The sequence below is a fragment of the Polypterus senegalus genome, chromosome 8 (assembly GCF_016835505.1).
Source record: "Polypterus senegalus isolate Bchr_013 chromosome 8, ASM1683550v1, whole genome shotgun sequence".
Taxonomy (NCBI): domain Eukaryota; kingdom Metazoa; phylum Chordata; class Cladistia; order Polypteriformes; family Polypteridae; genus Polypterus; species Polypterus senegalus.
Genome location: NC_053161.1, coordinates 187,077,327 through 187,083,186, shown reverse-complemented (window position 1 = coordinate 187,083,186; position 5,860 = coordinate 187,077,327).

The following is a 5,860-nucleotide window of genomic DNA, read 5'->3' as shown; positions in this document are numbered from 1 at the left end:
TTTTTCTTGACCCTACAGGATGCCCGGTGGTAACCAGCCTTCCAAGTGGCTGAACAGATGCCAGTGTACCCGAATTCTGAGACACAACTGGATGTTCTTTTCTTCTGCTTTTAAGATTTCCAATTCAAGATGATGTGCAGTTCATGTTAGATTTGCTATTTCTACAGGTAAGACTACTGAGGCTTCCAGTTTCAGAAGTAATTTGTGCACAATTCCTGCAAAGCCTCCCCAACCAGGCAGTGTATTTATTACAAAGGACAAGGACCCCTCCATTTGCTTCTTGTCTACTTTTATAATGCCTTCTTTGTAACTGTATATTTCTGTAGAGCAATTTGAGCAACACTTGTAAGCAAAGGTGATATAGAAATATTATTAGTGAACAAATGTTAAGTGACAGATTAAGAAAAATGTCAGTTTAAATAGAACACATTTTATGGAATATTGCTGGATAGCAACTCTTTGACTCCGAGTAGCATCTTGTTCATAAAGCTAGAACAGCATTTTTCCTTTTTTGGAATTTAATGATTCACTTTTACTGTGTTCAAAACCTTGGCAAACATTTTTTTTAAATACTAATGTAAAAATCTGTAAATATATTTCTGTTCCCCTTTCCTAATAATTTTTAACACTTCTCCTTGTTGGCCATTTTCATTGTAGTTGTGTTCTAGTTAAATGCATTTCCCATTTATACATCTTTATGATTACTGAATTTTCTACTAATATACAGTATATATACACATATAAATGTGTGTGTGTATAATTTGTTTTTGAGAAACACTGTTCACAGATCTTTCACTTATTTTTAAACATACACTTATTCATACATTTTTTATTGAAGAAATAATGGTATTTTATTTCTTTTTTTTTTAAGTTATAAAAATGAACTGGTTATGTTGATTAAACTTCTAAGAAAGAATATCACTGCCCTCTGTCCACATGGTGTTCACCATAAACTGAACTATTTCATGCTGTTTAAATTCTGCTCAGTGAAGAATATTTTATTTTACAGCTGTTAATTTCAGTTCAGTTTTATTATATTAATAGGTAAGTTGGTTTCTCAGGGTGTTTTACAGAGATGCCTTGAAATAACATTAAAAACACATCACAAAGAACAAATGAACTACAAACATGAACAATAGCAGCAAGCACTTACTGTAAAAAAATAGATAAAATAGATTGATTCAAGTGATAACAGAGCACTTCCTTAATTTAAGTCTGTGGGTATAAAGTTAAACTTCTCTAAGAATAATAGCCATTGGAATAAATGAGTATTTGAACCGGTGGCTTTATGCTCTTTATTTCTTCAGCATCTGACCCGATTGCACAACTGACAACGAATTAAAGAATTTTAACAAGTGGACAGTCACAGGTAATACTAAGGACAGGGACAGTCAGCAACACAGTGTTCTTTTCTTTTTTTGAAAAAGGATCATATATTTCTATAAAACTGGTTGGATACATTAGGTTTTATAAATCTGATGTTTTAAGACAAATGGCAATTTTATTAATAATAATTGATGTCTACATATATTTTTAAACAAACACAGTTTGTTCATAAGAGGGAAATTGCAACAATAGATCAAAACCGAAAGGAAACTTTATATGATTTATTAAGTGAGTGTGAAAATAAAAACACTACATAGTTTATAACATTATATATACACTGCTCACAAAAATTAAAGGAACACTTTAAAGAAACACATTAGATACATCAGATCTCAATATGAAGTTGGATATCTATACAAATAACGACAGGGCAATGTCTTAGGAACAAAAGGATGCCAAGTCTTTTAATGGAAATAAAAGTTTTCTGCCTACAGAGGGCTCAATTGTGTAGACACCCTAAAATCAGAGTGAAATGAAGATGTGGCAGGCTAGTCCATTTTTTCAAAAACTTAATTTCTGCTACTCAAAATGCTTTTCAGTATCTTGTGTGGCCCCCACGAGCTTGTATGCATGCTTGACAACGTCGGGCATGCTCCTAATGAGACGACGGATGGTGTCTTGTGGCATTTCCTCCCAGATCTGTATGAGGGCATCCCTGAGCTGTTGTACAGTCTGAGGAGCAACCTGGTGGCGCCTAATGGACCAAAACATAATGTCCCACAGATGTTCTATTGGGTTTAAGTCAGGGGATCGTGAAGGCCATTCAATTGTTTCAATTCCTTCATCCTCCAGGTACTGCCTGCATACTCTTGCCACATGAGGCCGGGCATTGTTGTGCATTAGGAGGAAACCAGGACCTACTGCACCAGCGTAGGGTCTGACAATGGGTCCAAGGATTTCATCCTGATACCTAATGGCAGTCAAGATGCCGTTGTCTAGCCTGTAGAGGTCTGTGAGTCGCTCCATGGATATGCCTCCAAGATCATCACTGACCCACCACCAAACCAGTCATGCTAAACGATGTTACAGGCAGCATAATATTCTCCACGGCTTCTCCTGACCCTTTCACGTCTTTCACATATACTCAGGGTGAACCTGCTCTCATCTGTGAAAAGCACAGGACGCCAGTGGTGGACCTGCCAATTCTGGTATTCTATGGCAAATGCCAATTGAGCTCCCGGTGCTGTGCAGTGAGCACAGGGCGCAGTAGACATTTGGGCCCTCAGGCAACCCTCATGAAGTCTGTTTCTGATTGTTTGGTCAGAGACATTCACACCAGTGGCCTGCTGGAGGTCATTTTGTAGGGCTCTGGCAGTGCTCATCCTGTTCCTCCTTGCCCAAAGGAGCAGATACTGGTCCTGCTGATGGGTTATGGACCTTCTATGGCCCTCTCCAGCTCTCCTAGAGTAACTGCTTGTCTCCTAGAATCTCCTCCATGCCCTTGAGACTGTGCAGGAGACACAGCAAACCTTCTGGCAATGACACATATTGATGTGCCATCCTGGAGAAGTTGGACTACCTGTGCAACCTCTGTAGGGTCCAGGTATCGCCTCATGCTACCAGTAGTGACACTGACTGTAGCCAAATGCAAAACTAGTGAAGAAACAGTCAGAAAAGATGAGGAGGGAAAAATGTCAGTGGCCTCCACCTGTTAAACCATTCCTGTTTTGGGGTCATCTCATTGTTGCCCCTCTAGTGCATCTGTTGTTAATTTCATTAACACCACAGCAGCTGAAACTGATTAACAACCCCTCTGCTACTTAACTGACCAGATTAATATCCCATAAGTTTCATTGACTTTATGCTATACTCTGATTAAAAGTGTTCCTTTAATTCTTTTGAGCAGTATATATATATATATATATATATATATATATATATATATATATATATATATATATATATATATATATATATATAACCTGCCAAATAATACAAAGAGTACACAGCATGTGTTTCGCCGTAATTGGGACTTATCAGGTGTGCACACCTAAGCTTCTTCTTGCGGCGATCAAACATTGGACATCAACGTTACGCCTCAAAGGCTGCTTCGTTTATTTTGCAGGTATTTTTATTATGGTCAACTAATGCGCAACTAAAATGAATATACCGTAATGTCAAGTTGTACTGCATGCACAGGTCTGATCGGGCCGTGCCGTAAAGTGGATTTTTTGTTTTTAATGTTTTTTTCATTAAGCGCATGCGGTGTGTGTCACTACCTGGTTCCCGTTGCCGGCCCGATTCGCTCACGTGCGCGTGCGTAGTAATAGACTACGTCATCGCACGCTTTACGGTGCTGCCCAATCTGTTTAACGCATGCGTGAACACTTTACGGCATGTTAGGCCTTCAATATGTCTGCGCTCACGAATCCAGCCAAGAGCACCTGGCTGCAGCCACTGTGGAGCTCCACAGTAAGCGGAAACACGTGATCTCCACAGTCGGAGCGGAAACACGTGACCTCCACAGTCGGCGGAGACCGCCTTCAAGCATTCACGCATGCGTTAAATAGATTGTGCAGCACCATAAAGTGTGCGATGGCGTAGCCTTTCAATACGCAAGCGCACGCAGATCGGGCCGGCAACGAGAGGGGTCTGGCTGCAGCCACTGTGGAGTATGGAGGAATATCCATCCATCCATCCATCCTCTTCCGCTTATCCGAGGTCGGGTCGAGGGGGCAGCAGCTTAAACAGAGAGGCCCAGACTTCCCTCTCCCCGGCCACTTCTTCCAGCTCTTCCAGGAGAATCCCAAGGCGTTCCCAGGCCAGCCGGGAGATATAGTCCCTCCACCGTGTCCTGGGTCTTCCCCGGGGCCTCCTTCCGATTGGACGTGCCCGGAACACCTCACCAGGGAGGCGTCCAGGAGGCATCCTGATCAGATGCCCGAGCCACCTCATCTGACTCCTCTCGATGCGGAGGAGCAGCGGCTCTACTCTGAGCCCCTCCCGGATGACTGAGCTTCTCACCCTATCTTTAAGGGAAAGCCCAGACACCCTGCGGAGGAAACTCATTTCAGCCGCTTGTATTCGCGATCTCGTTCTTTCGGTCACTACCCATAGCTCATGACCATAGGTGAGGGTAGGAAGGTAGATCGACTGGTAAATTGAGAGCTTTGCCTTACGGCTCAGCTCCTTTTCACCGACAGACCGATGCAGAGCCCGCATCACTGCGGACGCTGCACCGATCCGCCTGTCGACCTCACGCTCCATTCTTCCCTCACTCGTGAACAAGACCCCAAGATACTTGAACTCATTCACTTGGGGCAGGGTCTCTCCCCCAACCCTGAGAGGGCACTCCACCCTTTTCCGGCTGAGGACCATGCTCTCGGATTTGGAGGTGCTGATTCTCATCCCAGCCGCTTCACACTCAGCTGCGAACCGATCCAGAGAGCTGAAGATCACGGCCTGATGAAGCAAACAGGACAACATCATCTGCAAAAGCAGTGACCCAATCCTGAGTCCACCAAACGGACCCCTTCAACACCCTGGCTGCGCTAGAAATTCTGTCCATAAAAGTTATGAACAGAATTGGTGACAAAGGGCAGCCCTGGCGGAGTCCAACTCTCACTGGAAATGGGCTTGACTTACTGCAGGCAATGCGGACCAAGCTCTGACACCGGTTGTACAATATTTCGGACAAAATGAAATAAATAAATAAATGCGTAAATAAATAAAAGTACTGTGAAATGTGAGCATAAATAAATAAATGTGTCATGAAATGAGTGCCTTAATAAATAAATATGTCATGAAATGAGAGCATAAATAAATAAATGTGTCACGAAATATGTTTTTCGTTGCTTATTTATTTATTTCATTTTGTCTGTAACATTCCTGCAAACCGTCATGAAATACGACTTGAAATAAAACTGTCACTTTCACTCGTCAAAGTTGAGAGGGTGGGCTCTAACACGCCCTCTAGTTACTGATTGGTGAATCGATAGCACAAGAATTAATTAGAAAAATGCTTACTACTGCCGATGAAATGGATTCTGCTGAAGATATTACGTATTTCAGAGAGAATTGAAGATTTATCGGAAGAAATGACAATGTTGGCGGCCCTTTTAGACTCCGATATAGATGAAACTGTTTTTGAAATTATCGAAGAACTGGTGGACCGGACTCTACTACACTCCAGTTCAGGTGATAAGTGTACCCTGCTCTGGACGTCCATCCTTTGACATTCCAGCTGAGTCAATAGAACACCTTCTGTTATGCGGTTTAAAAGTACGACAGATTGCAGATCTGTATGATGTATCAGAGAAGACGATCATAAGGCGAATGAGCCAGTTTGATATACGGTAAACTGCAACGGCTCTATTAGTTTAGGTACTTTGACATGGAATGCCCAAAGCAGCTCCACCTAATATTTTGAACTGAACAACTTTACCACTGATCAGAGCTGTACAGTTGTTTGAAAAAGTAGCTGCGAATATGCAACTGACTTTCTACTCGTAAAACAAGGGTCAAATACTCAGTT